A 22838-nucleotide genomic window follows, 5' to 3' on the forward strand; every position below is an offset into this window, starting at 1 on the left:
ATTTAAATTTTTCCCAATGACTTGTGTCACTGATAAAATTTTAGTACAAAAATATAAAAAAAAATGCATAACTGCCAGATTTATAAATTTTAAAAATTATGTTAGCAGTAGAGCTGATGCTGTTTTCAGGGGTGTGGGTGAGCCGACCCTGAGAACACGAGCACGGGAGAGAGCTGGCCCAGCCCCTCATCCGCCATGCGCGACCATAGGCAAGGGAGAGATGCCTTCATCAACCTCACCTTCCCCTCACTGCCTATAGCAGATGGGAGAGCTGGCCCTGAGGTCATGAGAGCTGGAGAGCTGGTCCTGCCCGTCAGGCTGCAGCACTCAGGAGAGCAGGTCCTGCACCTCACCTGGAGAGCACAGTAGAGCTGACCCTGTTGGCAGGGGCATGGGTGAGCTGGCCCAGAGGGTTTGAGAGGCGGAGAATGGTCCTGCCTCGCCCTCATCTGCCATATGATGGTGTGAACGATGGAAAGACGCCCTCCTCATCCCTCACCCCTTACTCGGGAGAGTGGGCCCCACACACACCTGGGCACCATACCAGAGCTGGCCCTGGTGGTTTGGGTGCAGGTGAGTCCTGACTGAGGGCATGAGAGCAGGGGAACTATCCCCACCCCTGCTGCCGCCTGCTGCATTCAGTGAGCTAGCCAGGGCAGTACTGGAGAACTCCCCCTGGTGGTGATGATGAGGGAAAGTTGGTGGGCTGACCAACTCAGCTATCACCCAGGCCCTGAACCAGAGCTATGAGTTGGCCCACCCCAATATCCACCCCATCTAGGAACTGCTGGACCACATGAAGGGGCTGGTCCTGCAGACCCAAAGCTATAGGCTCTCCACAACACAGGGCCACAACAGGATATCCAAGAAGTGTCCCAATGAGGGTCCAGTGTCAATAGTGTAGCAGAAGCCAGAGGTCTTGAACCAGACCAATGACTCATTGCAATGAACACTTTTAAGTCAAGATGTATTGACTAGAGGGTTTACTGTGTGACACTACAGCTTCCATGGGGAGACTTTTTTCTTTTATATTTTGTTTTATTGCATTTTGTGGGAGAGGTTGCAAGGGCAGAGGGCAGATATAAAGGGATGGGGAGATGGTATGGTAATACTTTAACAATAGTTAATAACACTTATATGGAACAAATTAATATATTCTGTGTGAAACCTATAACATAGAGCTGCCTTTCTCATTTTGAACATGGGGGGAGCAAAGAGCAATATGAAACAAGTTTTGTCCAGGGTTGCTAATGACAGACTTGCTGATTCCACTTACACACTATGATCTCTTCTATCTTATTAGTACAGGAATAAAAATCTTGATTTAACAACTCTAATATCTAAAGAGTTCTATAAAATGAAGATTGGTTTCAGCCTCATTTGATGACTAAACTGGAAGGAAGTCAACTGGTATAATGTGACTTAAATTCTCTATCTGTCCTGGTTTATCTAAATATGTATTGCTTTGCTGTAGAAGATCTGTATTTATCTGAGTAACCCCCTCCTAGATCATATGTAAGTAGTTCCATACATATGGACTCACTGGACATTCACAAATATGTTTTCTCCATTCTGTGAGGCAACATCCGGCATTCTAAATTATAGCAACCATTAATCATGTTTTCCTTAACAATAATTTTGTGATTGAAATTGAAGTCAAAACTCATACCACAGTCCTGGACATAAGAGCTGAGATGTGAGCTTTGTAGAATCCAATCTAAAGTATGTATTTCTAAAATGTAGATAATTTGTATTCATGTTATATGTGTCATCTACCGTTCTGGAGTCTAGGCTGTGTAACCCTTGAGAAGACAAATGTTCAGAGTTTAATAAAATATGTTTTAAGTATAAACAGAATAAAATTGTATTGTAAATATGTCTAGTGATTCACATTCTTATTATATTCTCTGATCAGAACAGCAGTAAAAATTTCATGGGACGTTGAAGCTAATGATGGAAAAAGACGTATTTATATAGACTTCAGCTCTAAATGATGTCCATAAATATCCAACAAGGTAATTTGGGTTACTACAAAAATAATTCTAGAAGGTGGCAAATATTAATATCTCTAAATTAAAAATAAGAAATTAGATAATGACAACTAGGTGGTAACAGACATCTGACTTTGAGACATCATTATAAACCTTGCATAAATGTTCAAGTAAAGATGCCTAACACTAAACTTGTATCATAAATATATTTTGGAATGTAACTGCTTTCAATTATGAAATGTTTGTAACTATTCAGCTGTATTGCTCTGTACCTCTAACTTCTTCATGAGATCCTCTTGAAAATCAAAAATCCCAATGCAGTTTTTTTAAACAGAAATATACATACAATTAATGTTCCTTAAATATAGTCTTCTTCAAGCCAAAGTCTTACCTCTTTCAGGTTGTGACAACTTAGTAAATATTAAGCATTGTTAATGGTTACAATGCATAATAACACACTGTGTTAAATGGCTTGGGAAAATTAAAAGATATAAAATAAACAAAAGCAAAAAGTCAGAAATTTTTACTCTGTTGTCGGCTTTTATAGCCATATTATTCTAAAGTTTTCCTTTTTCTTACTCCTTAACGTACTTGTTGAATCAACTAAATGCAAGTGGTTTCCTCACCCTTTTTTTTCTATCATTTTTAATAAAGTCTGTTTCACTGGATCAAAACCTTCAAATCACTAAGAAATCCATAATCCTATTTTGTTGAGGAAAAAGAGTTCTTTCATATTATAATCCCCTCCAAAGCTCAGGAAATATTAAAGAAGGTGTGGAAAGAATGTAAGGTCACAACAAAGATGGGGGGTCTAAAACACTGACTTCTGGGGCATATACTTTTGTTGGTGGTGGTTTTCACACTTGAACTCACAGAAGTTAAGATTATGGGACCCTTCCACATCCTGTCATGGAGTCTAGAGGGTTCATGGGACCTCACCACTCCCTGAGGATTTATACATCAAATGATGATTGATGAGAGAAGAAACATTTTCTTCACTGGTGTAACTACTGGTGAAACACCCAGGATCGTGTAAACTCTTACCCATGCTCCTATGAGCAGCCCCAATATCCTAATGAAAGTCACTCAGTCAATGGGGGTGGGGGAAGACATGAAAGAAGGCTGGAGAGATGGCAAAGTGGTTTAGAGTGTTTGGGTGGTTTTGTGGAGTTCAGTTCCTACAACCATGTTAGATAGCTCACAATTGCCTATAAGTTCAGCAACAGGGCATCCAGCAACCTCTTCTGGCCTCTGTAGGCACTACTCCTACGCACAAACTCTCAGACACATGAACACACGCAAGTAAACATAAAATAAAGCTTTTGTAAAAAGACAGAAAAGTAGAAGGAGAGATGTGAATGTCAGGAGGAGAACTGAGATCAGTCTAAGTTGGAGGAGGACTCAGGAAGGAGATGGGTAAATATGACTGATCACAATACACCATGTACATGTATGAAAATGCCAGACTGAAATCTATTACTATGTATAATTAATATATGGTAATAAAAACACAAAAGATTCTCTTAATGACTATATACATAAAACAAAACCATCAACTGAAGGGACTTAGCTGGTTGAAATCAAACTCAGATTTGTCAAACAGAATTGGATAACACAGAATACAGCTCTGAGCTCTAGTGGAGACCATTTCATTCCCCAAACATATACACATTATTTCTTTTTTTTTTTTGGTTTTTTTTTTTGGGGGGGGGTTGGTTTTTTGTTTGTTTGTTTGTTTTGTTTTGTTTTGTTTTTCAAGACAGGGTTTCTCTATGTAGCTTTGTGCCTTTCCTGGAACTCACTTGGTAGCCCAGGCTGGCCTCGAACTCACAGAGATCTGCCTGCCTCTGCCTCCCAAGTGCTGGGATTAAAGGCGTGTGCCACCACCGCCTGGCCAACACACATTATTTCTTTTGTATGAAGCAAAAATGAAGCTATAGGGAAAAGTATAACTACGTTTAAAGCACATTGTATCAGTCAGCTTCCCTATGATATATTGAAATATAACTACATTTAAAGCACATTGTATCAGTCAGTTTCCCTATGATATTCCCTATGATATATTGAAATATAACTACATTTAAAGCACATTGTATCAGTCAGCTTCCCCATTTCTAGAGCCTTTAGAAATGTTAGTATCTGATGACATATGTCAAAAGCTCTGCAGGGAGCATTTGTCTGATAATCACATATTGATTCTACTTTGTAACACATTCTTCTGTTACTGCTTATATTACAAGAATGTTTCAAATTTAAAAAAACTCATATGGTATATGATGGTACACCTTGTGTATTCCAATGAATGGGATTATGTAGACAATTCTACATGGTAGCATGAGGAATTACTAATAAATCCATCAACACAGAATTATTTATTTGAGCTAATGATTGCTAATGATGTTCTTTTAAAAACTCCAAGGATTTGTTTTACTGAGCACACATACACACACACCAAAAAAGAAAAAAAAAAACTATCAAATGTGATCAAACAAACACAGTCAAGTCAGAATCACAAGGGTTGACTAAACTTGCCTTTGTTTCTAGGCTTTATGTATGCCCCAAACATTTTTATCTACATAAAACTCCAGATCACAAATCTGAGTACAGCAACAAAAATCTTGACTACATTAGCACACCAACACAAATAATTTCTTATTATGTTCAGCTTTAAAGCCAAACATTTATACATGGTAAAATAAAAGCATACAAGAGGTAAAATTTGAATCAAGAAATTCATATTCCACAGTAAAATGTATTTATAGTAAAAAAAATTGCTTTAATTTTTTTTACATTTACTGATTTAATTTATGTGTATGAATGTTTTATGTGCATGTATATGCATCGTGCACATGCTTGGTGCCAGCACAGATCAAAAGGAGGGCTAGATCTCCTGCAACTGGGGCTATGAATGGTTTGAGCCACCGTGTGTGTAGGAACTAAACCCAGTCCTGCGAGAGTAATAAGTGCTATTAATTACTGAGCCATCTCTACAAACCCCACCACCACCACCACCACTCTTTTGAGACAGGGCTCACTATGTAGACCAGGTTGGCCTAAACTCACAGAGCACTGCTTGCCTCTGCCTCTTGAATACCAGGATTAAGCTACAGACCAAACTATAGCTTAAAAGTTGTAAATTGTCAGAATTCTGAAATAAATATGAAGCTGCTTCTGCTCAAGATACACATGCCAAAGACATTTATTGTTGAGATAAATGTATTTATTCTCAAATGCCTTGCTTAGTGATTTCAAAACTGCTGGAAACTGGAAAAACATGTCCTGATCTAAATATCTTCATGTCTGCAATAACTGAGGAATGAAATTAGCTGACAGAAGATAAAAGTTTATTTAGTAATTTATTGCAGTTTTAGAAAGATACAACCTTGGGCAGTCTGTCTTAATCTCCTACTCATGAGCTGTGCCTGAGAAAACACAAATAGCTTGGGTAGCTGCAAGACATAAACAACACTCTCTAAGAGGATGGCGGGATAATAAAAGTATGAAAGAGAAAACAGATAGCTACTATGGGAATGCTAACCTGTATGACTTTTCAAGAATTCCTTCCTTGATCCACTGAGAAGCATAAACTTGGCCCTGTAAAGACCTATTTATTGGTCAATGAATGCATATGTGCAGGTTTTCTTTGAATGGACAATCACTCCAGAAGTGTGGCAAACCCCAGATTCCAGGAGCCCCTGGAGCCTCTTAGCACCACTGTAGTGTGTAGCTTCAAGAATTAGTTGTCTCCTTAAATGTTGCAAAGCACAGTATGAGTTGTTATTCATATTTCATAATTGCTGTACTGTCATACTCCTAAATCCTCATGATAAATGTGATTTTGAAACTTAAGAAATTCAATTAATGATCCAATATTTATATAGTATTTTGTTTTAAAACCGTTAAGAGTTTAGAAGCACAAATGATTAGTTCTTAAAGAAGGAAAGATTTGAGAATGGCTGGGCGTTAGAACTGAGTACCCTTCGGGGTTATTTAGAATACTATGACAATAGCTATAAACATGTATTACTGTCTCAATAATTAATCATAAACAATGAAAGCAGTAAACAAATTGGTGTTTGGTTTAACAAAATTAATAGATTTAAAATTTTGTTTCTCCTTTAGCTGATAAAACAAGGTAGCATCTTCCTTTTCTTCCTATAATATAGGTAAAATATTAATTTCCTCAATACTAAAATGTTAATTACAAATCAAAAGAATAGTCTTTAGGTCTTATATTCCTAATTGAATATCCTTCACACCAGAGCTCCTAAATGTGTTGTGTTACTGTTTTGTATGGTTTTGTGCTTTTTTTTTTGAAACAAGACTAGCCTGAAACTTGTGATCTTCCTTCCTAAACCTCCTGAGTACAGGGATTGCATATGGAAGCCATCCATCCTGATGACATTAGTTTCACCGAGTAATGACTACCACTTCTGACTCGGTGTGAAATGTTCCAAAACCAACATTTCTATAGGACAACAAGTCATCATTCCTGTCATGCTTCCTTCTTTATGTATTTAGGCTCTCCCTCCCCTTTGTATCAATTCCCAGGGTATAGCAGAATCCTGGAAACACATCTGTGTGTGAACAAAGTTGGGTTTGTTGACTCTTTTCAATAAATGTGATAGGTAAATAGCACAGGAGTGGGAGTATTAGAAAGGAATCATGGTTGTGCGACAGGTGATTTGGGAGAAGGTTCCCGGAGTCTGTTTTGCTTTGCTGCACTGTCTGGCAATGGAACCCACACCGACCCAAGCCCATGACGATCCAGGTTCAGCCTCCTTAGTGTTGACCCTCCACATGTGAGCCACTTTTCTCAACCCAGTACTGCTTTCCTTCTATAAGAAGAGGTAATTTTACCATTTCTCACAAATTAGAAACATACACTAGAGCTACCGTTGGTAAAGAAATAACAGCCAGTAATATAATCTATAATGGGATATGACGCATGGTCGTTTTTGAGATACAATCAAGCTCTTATTCCTAATCTGTGCTCAGATGTATTATGACGTGGTCTTGTTTCCGTCTTCCTCCCTCACTGTCACAGAGAAGTTTTGTCCATTGTTGCTGCTCTATGGCTCTATTTCCACTCACCTGAACTGTGCCAGGATCTCCTAGCAACGCCATGCTGGGCTGAGAGATCCACTACTGCCTTCCTCTTTTTCACTTCCCTCACTCATCTTGCTTGTCCTAAAAGTAGCTACCATGTGCAATTTATTTATTCAGTTCTAAAATAATTGACCCTTGCATGCTCTAAAGCAAACCTTAGTAGTTAAGGAGATCGAAGAGAATGTAAGAGAGCCCAGGATGATCATGAAGAGTGGTCCTTTTTCAAAGTGTTGTGATAAAGATAAATGCTATTTTTCAGACAAAAATAGGAGGAAATGGAAAGATAGAGAAAAGGGAGAGGTGGAGGGTGGGGATGGGGAGGGGTGGAAAGAGAGAGGGAGAAAGAGAAAGAGAAGGAGTTCTCACAAAAAAGTTATCTCACCAGGGGGTAGTGGTGCATGCCTTTAATCCCAGCACTCAGGAGACAGAGCCAGGCGGATCTCTGTAAGTTTGAGGCCAGCCTGGTCTACAGAGTGAAATCCAGGACAGGCACCAAAACTACACAGAGAAACCCTATCTTGGAAAAAAAATTATCTCTTACCTCTTGCATTATAAATCTATCACATGCATAAAATGCTTAAGAGAATTATCTGTTTTCTCCATTTGCACTGTCTTGATATGTTTCTTGATTTACACCAATAGTAAATGGTCAATAACAATTAATTATCAGAATATTGGTTTCTTTATGTAGAATAAAGTTTTGTTAACTAAAAAAAAATGCGGCTGTACTTTTTTTAATTGTGTTACTGTAGAGTTAAAGAAAATTCAGACTAAAATTCTACACTAGTAGACACAAAGCAATAATGTTTACTTGACATCCTCTCTCAAAACTTCATTCCCACAAGGCATACCACAAAGTGCTACATGTTTTAGTTGCTCTTGTGTTGCCCAGAAATATCAATCCAATGAAATTTGCTAGTTCCCTAAAGGTTAGTCATCTCATTATTTTTAAATGTAGTCTAGTATATGGAAAATGCTTTTCTTTTTATATTGTGGTCATTTTATAAAAGTAATTATTAACTGGAGATTAAAGACAAGTATTCATACTTATGGGTTAAATACTCCTATCAATACTAATGTTAAAATTAATGTAGAATAATATAGAAGATCATACTTGATTAATAAATTTTATGTAAATAAGGGATTGTGATTTTAATGTGTAAAAAATATTTGAGAACAAGACAAAGGCACAACTTTCTTACAGACACCTTTCAGTAAATGTTTAGTGTTTAGCTCTCCTAGTCTCTCTGGTGGAAAAACTGGATCCTTTTATAAATTGCCTGCATCTAGAAGTGACCAATATGATTCCATCAGATTTCACTGAATGACCTTGAGAATTTTTAAAATAAAACAGCCCATCTATAACTGACCCAAAGTGAAGCTTATAGTAAGTTCACCCAGAACAGGCCATTTCGCTTTACATCTTGAAATTGGTGAAATAACAGTTTATCCACAGGGAATATTTGTGATTATCTGACAAACACAGGTAAACAGTTTGGGGAATTTTCTCCTAAAAGTTGCTCTGTAGCTCCTCTAGTAGCTGATATTGTAAAGAAAGAGTGGGAGCATCGTGTGGGTGGGTGGCAAAGGAGCAGCTAACTTTGTGCCCATGCTTGGTTCCAAGACACTGGAAAGGTCATGAGTCACAAGACCTCGCTCACCATTGTGCTACTGTGAAAAAACAGACGTAAAAGTTTATTCTCCCTCTTTCTCAAGCCTGAAATCCACTCTTGCCTCCTTTGGTTGCAGTTTAGAGATGATCTGCTTGCCATCTCATACCCAGTGTCCAAGTGAAGCCACATGCTATAACTCTGACATTGGTTATGGTTTGTATGCTTCTGTTTCTATAATAACACTTTCTACATCACACTTTTAGTATATGAAGTAATCATTTAGAAAAAAATAGCAACATCCTACTCAACAAAAAAAAAAATTATACCCATCTGAAAGAAGTCTTGAAAAAATGAAAAGTTAACAATTATATTAAGTGTGTCCAGACTCTCTAAGGGGGATAAAGGAAGTGAGTGTAAGACAGAGTTTGTATAGCTAAAGTGTATATGAATTTTTTAAAATGAGAAAACAAATGCAATTCTCAAATTTGCTGCTTCAACTATTAATTCTGTCCGATAACATTCATGGAGTTTACTCAAGCTCAAACTTACAATTCAATCTGCTGTGTCTTTAAAGCACACATTATGAGTTTTCAGTATCGCCTGACACATGGAAGAAAGCCACAGAGAAGTGTGACTATTCACTGACATCTAAAGTTCACAGTGTTAACAGCCCCGGCAGGGAAAAGATTTTCTAAAGAAATTGACATGTACTCTACTTTTGGAAAGTGTATTAGTGAAATAAAAGATCCCAAAGAATTAAAATTTCCCTCTGTATACCATGCTGGGGGAGAGAAGGGATAAATCCATGGGTGCCAGCCTGAGGAGGGACTTGCAACAGAGGAAGAGACTCCACACTGTTCTACACTTGTGTATTTGTCTTGTGTTTCATCTTTTCTATAAAATTATCAAAGATCTACAGCAGCATTTCTCAACCTATGAGTCGTGACCCCTTTGGGGGTCACATAGCAGACATCCTGCATATTGGATATTGACATTATGATTCACAACAGTAACAAAGTTACAGTTATGAAGTAGCAACAAAAAGAAAATTATGGTTGGGATCACCACAGCATGAGGAACTGTGTTAAAGGGCTGCAGCATTAGGAAGGCTGAGAACCATTGGTCTACAAGAAAAGTCAGAAAAAACTAGTTTTCCCTCTTCTGGGCTTGACCAAACTGCAGATAAATCCAGTTCCTTTCCATTTATTTCCCAGTTTCTTTTAGGAAGCTGTAGGCGTATCAGCCTATGTGCCTTATTGAACCTAAATGACAAGAGAGACCCAGTGACTTGTTTTTATGCTTTCTACAATAAGGAATAAAACTGTAAGGATATGGGCTGGGGAGGTGGCTCAGCAGTCAAGACAGCGTACAACCATCTGTAATAACTCCAGTTCTAGGGGATCTGACGCCCTCCCTCTTCAGGCCTCAGGCGGCACCAGCCACACATTTGGTTGCACATGCACGCAGGCAAAAATACTTATACATATAAAACAAAAATAAATAAATCCCTAAGGTGCACACTGCAAGAACATATTACAAGTGCACTAAGAAATGGGAGTACGTACTACTTCAGTTTAGGTGAATGCCACCAGTGGCTGCAGGTAGGGAGTACACATCTGCTGTCTCCCACCATGTAATGCTGTACAGTGCTTCTACCTGGCCCTACACCTTCTCTCCTGTATCTTCAGTCCCTGCTTCAATCTCTGTCCCACAGTGACTGTTCTATAGATATGTGTGATCTGGATTTGGGATGCTTTTTCGGGTGTTTAAGGAGGTGACTTCAGACATTGTTAGAGCTTTTCAATCACCTTTGCTTAAGTTGGTTGTGCTCATGCCTCAGGAAATAGTATGTTTATCCCCTTTCTTTTGGGGGAAAAAACTCAAATAAATAATGATAGCTTTAAATAGAATCCTTGTGCTATATATTTATTTTCAGTTGCACACTATGTTGTGATTTAAAAATGCATGCTAACCTAGTAGAATCATTATGATTCTTTATGAGTTTATTACATTTGGAGAGAAGAAAGGCCTAATTGAAAGAATGTATTTCTTTTATGTGAGAGCAATTAATAAAATTCTAAATAATTTACAGAATAAATGGTGTGTTGTAGAAGATGAAAAGATATTTTGCAAATAATCTATGTCTTATGTTCATACAACCCATCCTTTATTTATACATAAAATACTTGTTAATTCTTCCATAATAAATGTGTAATATGTGTAATTATAAATTTTAAACTTTCTTTAAAATTATTGAAAATAGTTTGTTTACTAAAAATATGGTTTTATCACACAGCTTTAAATGGGTTATCTCTATTACATCCCTCCTCTTAGAACTCAGGGGACCCCATGAAAGAAGAGGCAGAAAGAGTGTAAGAGCCAGAAGGATTGGAGGACACCAGGAAAACAAGGCCCTGTGAATCAAATAAGCAAAGCTCATATGAACTTATAGAAACTGAAGCTGAAAGCACAGGGCCCATGAGGGTCTTCACCTGGTCCTCTGTGTATATATTACAGCTTTCAGCTTAGTGTTTTTATGGGATTCCTGAGTGTGTGATTGAGTGTGTCTCTGATTCTTGTGCCTGCTCTTGAGGCTCTTTTCCTTCTGTTGGGTTGCCTTGTCCAGTCTTGATGTGATGGTTTTTGTTTTATTTTATTATATTTCAATTTGTCATGGTTGGTTGTTAGCTTATAAAAGCCTATTATTTTCTTTTCTTTCTTTTTTTTTTTTTTGGTTTTTCGAGACAGGGTTTCTCTGTGTAGCTTTGCGCCTTTCCTGGAACTCACTTGGTAGCCCAGGCTGGCCTCGAACTCACAGAGATCCGCCTGGCTCTGCCTCCCGAGTGCTGGGATTAAAGGCGTGCGCCACCACTGCCCGGCATCTGTTCTTTTCTAATGAGAGATAGAAAGGGTGTAGATCTAGAGGGGAGAGAAGATAGGGAGAAACTGAGAGGAATATGGTGGAACTGTAGTCAGGATCCATTATATAAAAAAAAAATCTATTTTCAATAAAAGGGGAAAAATAAAATGCCAAAAAATATGGTTTCGTGACTTATAACTATTTTCACTTGTCATAAGTTGAGAGTGAACACTTATTGTGTCAGTCCTTATATTTAAAAATGGAAACTGGAATACATAGCATATGTCATATTTAACAACTGTTGATGTCATATTTTTACAAATTATGAGTGAGATGAATCACTGCATCAATATTTTTAAAAATCTTATATAATTAGAGACCAAATACAGAATGGTTTAATAAAAATATAGCAGGTGTCAGAATCAATAAAACACTCACACAATTGCCTCATTATTGATTGATCTTATCAGTGAGACTACACTGTAATGTGAGCCAAGGGATCCTCATTGGTCTCAGGTCAGTTTGTTTACGTAGATGGTCTCAGATTTTTGGTTGATCTGATTTCATGCTCCTAGGCCCTTCTATACTGGAATTTAAGGTCAACCAGAAAATACAGAGTAAAGTTCATCTATGAATAGACTCCTTATATATTCAAACTTAATAATTTCTTAAGTCTCCAATCCAACTCCATATTAATTACCAAAAAATGCATTTTCTCATACTATTGTTGTTAAAGTTACACATATTCTTAACATTATTTAATATTAATCCAACTAATACATATGTATTATTACAGAAACACTTGAGTTCAGCAACAGAAATGATGAGTATGTTTGAGTGTTAAGAGAGCCTATTGTAGTCTGATGTGGTGGCACATGCCTTTAATCCCAACACTCTAGAAGCAGAGAGGCGGAGGGTCTCTGTGAGTTCAAGGCCAGTCTAGACTACAGAGTCAGCTCCAGGTCAGAGAAACCCTATCTTGAAAAACCAAAAACCAAAACAGACAAGAGAGAGAGAGCCTATTTTATCTATACTACAAATTAGGAAAAAGGAGAAGGAAATGAAGGGAGGGAGAGAGGGAAGGGATGGAGGAAGAAAGGAAGGAAGGAGGGACAAAATTAATCTCTTGGAAGTAAAGAATATAACGACAATTAAGCTCAGTTTGAAAGACAACATTTTTCAAGTAAAAGAAATAAAATAGGGAGTAGATCTGGATGAGAAAGGAGGTGGGGAGGAACTAGAAGGAGTAGAGGGAGGGGAAAGTATATTCAGATTATATTGTATGAGAAAAGAAACTATGTTTAATAAAAGGGGGATAAAGAAATAAATAGTCACAAAAGAAGAAAGCAGGAACGGGGAAATGGTTTTCTAAATTCACCCAAATAGTGTCCCTGCAATGAATAATGAGGAAGGAAAAAAGAGAAGATCATGCAAATCATTGATTTGAAATAATGAATTTCATGAGTAAAAATGTTCGCTGCATTCTTAGACTACGGGACACACAATTCTGAAAATTTAGGATCCTGGAGGCAAACAGAAGATACTACAAGCTTCTAGGAATCAAAAAGAAAAACAAACATATTGGGTAAGAATTATAAAAAATCAAAATAGCTTTATACTAGTATTCAGCCATATCACCAAATATTAAATAAAATGAAAGTGCTTCCATACATGGATATATAAAAATCATAAAAGGTCTTTCAATAATTTTTGACAAGTTATTCTTGTTTACTTGAACAAGAAAGCCAGCCAGTGATACTCATGGTAACGTCTTCTCTCATTGCAAGCCCAGGTTTAGTCATGGGAGCTCATGAAGCTTACACACTGAGATAATTTACATTCATGCAAACACCAATAATCTCATCTTGCCTAACATATTTAATGCAGAAAACAATGCCTCATTTTTAAAAATACTTTCCACAATTAATTTTATGGAAGCCAAGAACCCAAAGTTCTATCAAATTCAGAACAAAGAAGAGATAATGCCTACAGTTCTTTAAAAGCTTAAAGACACATGGTGTTGTGGATGGAACGAACAAACAGGATGACTGAAGGGACAGAATCCCTCTGATTTCCAAGGCATGTGTGAAAAAGCTTAGCTGGGCAAATCTGGCTCCTCTTCCACTCTGTGCATTAACTTGCAAATAACTCGATGGCAAATAACTAAATAACTTAATTCGTGTTGACTGACCACCTATTGAGTCTAAAGTGTTCGCACTGAAGCCATGAGAGGAGAGCGGCTTACATTGTCAAGAATACACTCTATAGACACTATTTTTGAGCTACATACTAATCCACATTGTTTAGGGCTCATGGGAGATATGGTTCTATTTTTCCATCTCTCTCTGTCTGAGGCTTGGATTATGTCCAGTTTCCACCAACCCATTTTTTCCTTCTAGAATGCCAATTATAGCTTTTATTTTGTTCAGGGGGAAAGCAACAGATAAAGGAAATTTGCAACACTTCAAAATCACATCAATGGCAAGGGACTAAGAAAGGAATTTTCTGTCAGAAACAATTTAGGGGAAGGAGTTACAAACACTTTTCAATTTAAATATAAAACCAGAGTGGGAGATGAACTTGAAGTTAAACAGCTCTAGTTTAGAACTTTGAAAAACAGGCATATAATCAATACCACCATGGGTATGTTTTCAATATGTTTTGATTTGGCATAATGAAGTATTGGCTTTCTTCTTTCTTAAATATTAAATGAAATTATGACCATATAAATGTGTATCTAAGTATGAGCCACATGGCTTAATTTCTCCAAACAAAGCAATGTAATTAGCAAGTTGGTGAAGTGGAAATATATAAAAGATTAAAACATCCGAAAAATGAACAAATAATCTAATTGTAGGTAGTATTCACCAAAAGTTCAAAAAATAGCCATACCAGAAATTAAAAACTACAAATGCACTGTACTATTAATACTATATAAAAAATCAATAATTACAGTTCAAAATTATCTCAAAAGTCACTGTTACCTCATTTGTGCAGTAGCAGAGTTTGCACTGAGTACTAAGTGTGAACCAAACCCTATACCATCTATTTTAAATGTTTATTGTTTATTTATATGTGTATATAAATATTCTTAAGAACAAAGTTATGTTTAAAAGTAAAATTCATTAAAGAAAAGCTTTCCTCCATCACTCTGGAGGAACTCACAGTTGGAAGTAAACGCTGTCTACCCCACCCCCAGTAGCATCATGGGACTTGACAAGGGCTGATTGAGTTAACACCTGACCCTCGTCAAGCACATATTAATAAAATTAAATGTAAAATTGATTTCATTGACAAACCACCCAAGGTAGAGTAAAAAACTTTCCTGGCCACTAGATAGAGTCTTGGGCGCTTTGAAGTTTTAAAATAAACATTTATGCCTTCATAAAATACAATGAATTGAGCAAAAAAGACAGAGGCATGGACAGGCTTGATTTCACTCAAAATCATCTGTCTTTTAATGCTGTTTCATTAAATAGTGCTTTAACACTTCTGGGGGTACTTTTCAGATGTGGAGCCTCTTCAAGTCTTTCATATCTTTTTGAAACATCCTCTTGGACCTATTATTACCCTAGAGAAATTTCTCTCACATCAGTGCCATGGGGAGCCAACTGCCACGCCCATGTAGCACATTAAAGCAAGCAAGAAACAATATAATCCATCTCTTCTCATGGTGGTTGTATAATTTCACCCAATCTCAACTTAAAAAAACCTTTAACAAAAAGTAGATAAAGAAACATAAATATAGTTTGATAATATTTTTTAAATAATTGATTATATTCTTCACCTCAGTTAGACTGAGGTGGTATTGGACTATATAGGCAAAGAAATCGTAATAGAAAAACAACAGAACTACTGGTCATGTGATTCACACCAAACAGAACAACAAAACACTCCAAACTTCAACTCCTTACATACACACAGACTCACAGGCAGGCTCGCGCAGCTCACAGGCTCACACATATGCTAACTTCATCCTTGCTTTGCTGTGCTGTGGGGCGCTTTCAGGTGCTAAGGGACACCCACACTTAAACAACACAAACAGAAAGTACATGCTGGCATCTTTATCTGTGCCAAAGTATGTTGCTTTTAGAACTGTAAAGAGAACTGAGGAATATATTGTTGAAATTCATAGAGTGATGCTTTTTAATAGAGCTTTTTCTTATATTTTTGGTTGTGAGCCTAGCCTTGAATGGCTGAGCCATCTCTCCAGCCCATAGAGCTTTTTCTTAATGAGACAAATGACTCAGAGATATGAATGACTTGAAGAAGGTCCAGATCTGAAAAATACTCCTGAAGTATTTAAAGCAATATTTAATGAAATAGCATTAAAAGACAGATGGTTTTGGACAAAATCAGGCCTGTCCATGCCTCTGTCTTCTTAAATGCAGCAAAATACACAGATGTTAAACATACAATTTGATGAATTTGAACAAATGAATACAGTCATGATAGAGAAATACCAATGAAGACAGAATTTGCCTCTCCTCAGCAATGTTTGGGAGACACAGTCCCATTCATGCACTCAAGCCTATTCATTCTTTCTCGGTGCTTTCACTCCATTTTTGTGAATATACCAAAGCCCTCCACGCCTTATAAGCCTATTAATAGATCTGTACTCATATCAAGCTGGAAGCTGAGATGGATTAATCTGTGATTCACATTCTAGTTGAAATCTTTTTGTAAGCATAGGCTTTTTATCTCTCTTGAATGATGCCTAAGTCTAAAGAACTTCTAATAGGCACATATTTCATTTGAGGGGTGGTGGGAGGGGCAGGGATGCCAAACACTGTCCCAAAACAATCAAACCATGTCACAGTCCTGCTAGCAAATCAGCAAGAGTGCCACTCATTGGTGGTGTCATTCTGATTAAAGATGGCTGTTCTAATCTGTGTCACTAGAAATTGTAATCTGCCACCACTGACTACTGAATACTTTCTCATATTATTGTCAGTCATACAGCTATTTAAGTAACAGTTCCATTTTTATTTCTATATTATTGGACATGCTTATAGAATTAACATACATTTCAATTTTACTTTTCGTTTTATTTCTTTGTATGTGGTATATTGTGTGTGCATATTCCTGGGCATGTGTGTACAGGTGTGTGAAGGCCTGAGGTGAACATCTAGTGTTTTCCTCAATTGCTCTTCACCTGTTTTTGGAAAGGATCGCTCAGTGATCTAGGAATTGACCTTTCTGCCATACTGTCTGGCCAGTTAGTTCCTTCATCCTCTTGTCTCTGCCTCCCTAGTGTGGGATTGCAGGTGAGTGCTGTTGCTCCTGGCTTGTTACAAAGGCACTGGAGAGCAAAGCCAATGCCCCGTGCATATGCAGCAACATTTTACCAACAAAGCCATCTCCAGACCTCCTGCTTTCGTTTTCTTACTGGTAATTTATAACCAGAAAATTTTCATTTTGATGAAGCACAATGATCTATTTTTAAATGGTTATTTCATTCTGAATCATGAAGACAATTTTGTGTTTTTATTTAAGAGGTGTGATTCTTTGAGCATTTCACTTAGTACTATAATCTATCTCTAAGGAATATACACATACAGTAGGAAGTAATGGTTGAAGTGCATTTCCTTCTCTGTATGCTTGTCCAGCTGTTTCAGCATCATTTGTTGAGAACATCTTCTTTGATACATGCAAGTTCCTTTCCTCATGAACCATTGTAAATCTATCAGGTTATTTCGGAACTCCATGCTGCTTTATTCCTCCATCTGTCTATTCTTTTTCTGCTCTCTTGATTATTGTGATTTTATTCTAAATTCTGAAAATAGATAAGAAAAATCTTCTAACTTTTTCAAGACTGTTTTGATATTCTAGATTGCTCACATTCCCACAGACCAATTAAGAGCAGTTTATTAATTTACATCTCTTTGAAGCCTTTGAATATTTCGATTTTGATATTGACTCTATAAGTGAACTCAAAGAAGATTGCCATCTTAAGAGGGTTGGGCTCTCTAAGTCTTAAACTTGACATACCCTTTAACTGTTCAAGTCTTCATTTTCACTATTCTCTATAATTTTTACAACTTTTATTCTTCCTTTTATTGATTTTATAGACTTTCTTGGGAAACTTTATACATACTTACATTATCCAAAGTTAAAATGTTTTACTTCCTTTTTAATAATTATGCCTTTTATTTCTTTTGGGTCATTTTCTGGCTTAGATTACCAGTACAATATTGAGTAGACAGTGTTCATAGTTAGCCTCATTTTCTTTCTTATCTCATAAAGAAATCACTCAATATTTCACCTTCTGGCTTTATCTTCTGATATAACGTATCTACAGATTATATGTAAACATTCTTGTGATGCTGGTATATTTACTTAATATACTAAAATTTTGAATTTACTGTTTTTAATTCTCTTTCCCCATCTGTCTCTCCCTCTGAGTGTGTGTGTGTGTGTGTGTGTGTGTGTGTGTGTGTGTGTGTGTGATGAGTAAAGGCAAAGGTGCCATGGAGGCCAGAATCCCCTGAAGCTGGAGTTACAAGGTGTTGTAAGCAGCCTGACAGAGGTGCTGGAACTGTATTCCCTGCAAGAGTGTTACAGTCCCTTAACCGTGGAGCCAACCTTCCACCCCGCAAATTCTCCAGCTTTTATTATGTTATAGTTCTTATTTTCTTACTTTGAAGAATCTCTATTTTCACTCATAAAATGAATGTGTCTATTCTAACCATATTTTGATATTCAAATGCTGGCTTGACTTAATTCATTATTTTAAAGATTCTGTTTGTCATCTGTTTTTCATCGTGTGAGAGGAGGAGGTGGCCGTCACTTGAGTCCTTGTCTTACCAACTACAGTATATGTTTTCCTCTGACTGCTTTCAATAATTCTCTTTACCTGTGGTTTTTAACAGCTTAACTTGATGTGACTAGGTATATCGCCTCAGAGTCGATTTCTATTGATTTGGTTATGACCATGCCATGTTTTCTTTCATTTAGACATTGTGTGAGTCTGTATAGTTGCATTCTTTAAAGGATGGTGAATTTTGTTCAAGTTGAGAATTAAATGCCTTGTGGTTCTCAATTCTCTCAGAATTTTTTTATACTTATAATTTATTAGGATGGACCTACTTCAACTCATTGTTAGTTCTAGGACGCGATCCTACCTTAGTCATCCTTTCTCCCAAGAGGTCACTTTTCTGAGATCCTAACTGAATATGAAGTAGTCATCAAAGTTTCTCCACTCTGCCCGAGTAACAACATCCAGTTGGGCCTCCCGGCTGACCCGCACCTGGGCCAGGGAACGAGCCGGAGAGGCTCAAAATGTACCTACCATCTGACCTCATTCATATTGACACGGGCCTTGGCCCAGGCCATGCACACAGGACATCTCAATGGCCAAAGCCTCCATAGCAGTGCAGTGGTAGCCACCTACAAGTGTGTGAATGTACAGTAGCTTGAGATGGACATGAAGTCCATGACTGACCATGCAGTTTGGACTCTGATGTGGACAGAACTCATCCAAGGTCTGGGCGTGAACCTGAGCTACCTCTTTCAGGACCCTGCCACCACCAACTACCCAATAAAGAAGGGCCCACTGAGTCCATGCTTCCAAGGGGAACATGCATTGTGCCGCTACCCATCTCAAGAGGGATGTTACATTGCCTGTAAGCTATGTCCTGCACAAGCCATCACCGTCGAGGCTGAGCCAAGAGCTGATGGCAGTCGCCGGACTATGTGCTACGACATTGACATGACCAAGTGTATCGACTGTGGTTTCTGCTAGAAGGCCTGCCCTGTTGATGCCATTGGAGGGCCCCAACTTTGAGTTCTCCACCAAGACACATGAGGAGTTGCTGTACAACAAGAAGGGGCTGAAGAATGGGGACAAGTGGGAGGCCGAGATCTCCGCCAGCATTCAGCCTGACTACCTGCACCAGTGACCTGGCACCTTGGCTCAGTCCTGTGGCCCCCACTGCACAGAAAGAAGTCATGATTCCCATCACCACCACCCCTCCCCAAAAAAAGAACATCCAGTTTGGGAGCTGAGCTTCTTAGAAAAGTGGCCCCATTCACTGGGTGTTAGTTTCGATGTTTTGGTTGTTACTATTTAACACAGGTCCCCACTGTATATCCCATGATGTCAGGATCTACTAGCAATCCTTGAAGCTCTGCCTTCTGAGTACTAGCTTGGCCTTGCCAATATTGAATGTTTAAGTACAGAATTAGTCCATTACAGCTGAAAGAGCAAATCACCCATTTATATAAACTTTAAATATAAAAGCTAAAATAATATAAACTAACTAGAAGTACTGTTTCCCACACTCATTCTTTGCTGTAAAACTGAAAAGAATTTAATTTATTGCTTATACCAGGCACAGAATCTTGACAATAAGATCACTAAATCCACTCCTTGGCCATAGATAACAGAGTCTTGGGAAAATTTCAAAGCAAAATTTAAAATAAAATGAAAATGAGTAGGCCCTCCTAATCTTCTTTCCCCAAAGGCAAATTTAAAAAAAGACATGAAGTTGGGCCTGTCAGTGTAGAGTACTTGTGTGGCATGTGTGAGGGCCTAATTTTGACCACTAATATTATAAAAATAAAATGAGTAAACTGACAAGACAATTTTGCATTGCTTCATTATACTGTGTAAAGATCTCTGTTTATTTCTCTCCAATATTACTAAATAAAATATTTAATTTTTTTAATTTGTGTGTGCACATTTGGGGGAGTGCACATGTGGGGTGGGGGGGTGGGGGGAGGGTGTGTGTGTGTGTGTGTGTGTGTGTGTGTGTGTGTGTTGCATGTAGAGGCAGAACAATTCGTGGTAAGCAATTCTCTTCTTCTACCCTGTGGGTTCTGGAACTCAAACCCAGGTCATCTTAAAGTCTTGAAGGCAGGTGCCTTTACTCACTGGGCCATCTTGTTGGCAGCCCAAGATATGTATTTTTGTTTGTTTATGACACAGTGTCTCATGCATCACATACTGTCTTTGAACTTGGTATGTAGCTGAGGATAGCCTTGAACTTCTGATTCTCCTGCCTCCACCAGCTGTGTACAGCACACTAGTTTATGTGTTGCTGAGGACCAAAGTCAGGGCTTCACGTGGGCTACATAAGCACTTGACCGGTGGATCTTCACCCTTAGCCCAAGATAAATTATTTACAGGTAAATAATTAAATCTTATTCCGCTGCTTGGAAGAAACATAAAATTTTTCAAATAGTTTCTTTTAAATATTTAACCTTTGTAAAACTAGATAAACTAAACTACTCTTTAAGTCAGTAAACTTAACCAACTAAATTACTAATAGTTTATCTCTATATTGTCAATTGGAGCTAAATCTTCAAATTCTCGCATGTTGTATCAATCATTTAATTATGCTTGTACTTTTCTTTTTGCCCCCAATTCAGAGTTACATTGTCTTCAGAATTAATTGAATTCTTAGAAGCTGGTTTTCACAAGGATTAGGCGACCTTTATTTCTAGAGAGCTAGATGATCAGTAAACACAAACATTCAGGAAAAGATTAAGCTAAGATAAGGTCTATAATAAACAAGTTACTAATTTGAAAACACTGATAGATTTGTTATAGAGTATTTCTGTTAGTATTCCAGTGTTAATAACTGAACGTCAGAAGTAAATCTAACTCTAATTTCTACTTTGTATAGGTTTTAGTCTTAGAAAAACTTAACAGTTAGGCAATTTATAAAGTAAGGTTTTGTGTAAATATTTCATTCAACATTCTGGAAGAACTTCATTCTCATTGAGAAGAATCCTAGCCTGAAGTGACTGAAACTTTTTATCTGGTATGATATCCTTTTCAGATACAACCTTTGACACCACCCAGTGTTCCCTTACTAAATACACAGTGAATAAATAAAGAAGGCTTTTCCAAAATTCCTGGGCCGAGAGTCAAATGTAGGGCTGCCTGATCCAATGTGCATGCTCTTGCTACATGTCCTTAAAAAAACAAAAGAGAATAATGAATTCTCTAAGTAATTTTAAATTTTAAACAGTGAAATTTTAATTAAAAAGAAATTTTCTTAAGTTATAATTTGTTATCAATCATGGTTTCCCAAGATAAGTCAGCTTTGGCTGCACGATTGTTTGTGAACAGCGCATGCGCTGAGGAAACTGCAGCCTGTGACTGTTTCTATTAACCTGCCTTTTTTGGAGGCATTGCTTCATGTTTAATGAGCTTCCTGCCCACCCTCTGGATAAAACTTTGGATTATTTATCTTAACACAACATGGGCATAAATGCTGATTATTCTGTCTTCTGGATTGACTCGTTTCTCCCAATAAGAAGATTTTAGACTCCTAAGAGAGAATCGGGGTTTAGAGATAGCCCGCTCATGTCTCCTGGTCTCCTGTGCCAACTGTGAGACCGCCATTAGACTCCATCAGTCTCAGTCGGAATTGGTTAATCAAATGGAAAAAGTGCCAACAATAGTAACCTTTGGACATCAGGAAAATAAAATTTTAAGAAAAAGTGCAATTATTATAGGAAAGATGTCATATTATGAAAGTATACAGTTTTGTAATTGGACTATGGGTCTTTGATACACTTTGATGGTATGTATATGAGTTAGAATTAATTTTAATTTTTAATGGATCTTTTACTTGAGCAGGACCTCCAAAACAGGTCACAGCAAACCATTAAAATTTAATGTGTATTTAATAAATAGAAAGCCAATATTTTTTGCTTTTTTCCATATACATTCTGCAACTTTCCTTTCTTTATCCTTTAAATCTAGTATCTTTAATTTTTGGCACAGTTCTCTTGAATGCCCACAAAATAGTCCTTAAGAGTTTGTATAAATGAAACAGTCAAAGAAATACTTATGTAGACAAAAAGTATTAATGGTGATCAACACCAACCAAATATTTTCTAAAAGACTTAAATGTTTATCTAAAATGTGCAGTTTGAAATATTGACTTTGTCACATTTAATTCAAGTTTATTTCAAAGGCAAAAAAATGACACCTTGTATATATATCACATAGCTTCAGTTTAATTCACCATGTACATGACTGTCAGTTGTATTTATTATTTCCTATACACATGAAAACCCATAAACAAATTCTATTCTGCAAGTTATTTGCAGCATAGTAAAATTTTAAATCCCCCAGAGGACATTCACCAAATTTTATGGCTAATATCTTTACACTGCACTTGCACATAATAAGAAACAGAGCTGTCATATTTCGTTCAACGGACTTTTATAATGAGATTTATATTTTTGCCAAGAAGTCTGAGTTTCACAACAGATATGCTGAGACAATAGAAGACAAACACGAAACTT

At 37.2% G+C, this 22838-nt stretch overlaps 1 protein-coding gene and 1 pseudogene across 1 annotated transcript in view; one reads left to right on the top strand and one right to left on the bottom strand.

Moving 5' to 3' along the window:
- The window catches only part of Bmp5 (bone morphogenetic protein 5), a 120809-nt gene that overhangs the window by 70588 nt on the left and 27383 nt on the right, over positions 1 to 22838 (bottom strand). The window lies entirely within an intron of this gene.
- Positions 429 to 19474, top strand: LOC114691827 (annotated as a pseudogene).

The sequence above is a fragment of the Peromyscus leucopus genome, chromosome 14 (assembly GCF_004664715.2).
Source record: "Peromyscus leucopus breed LL Stock chromosome 14, UCI_PerLeu_2.1, whole genome shotgun sequence".
Lineage (NCBI taxonomy): Eukaryota > Metazoa > Chordata > Mammalia > Rodentia > Cricetidae > Peromyscus > Peromyscus leucopus.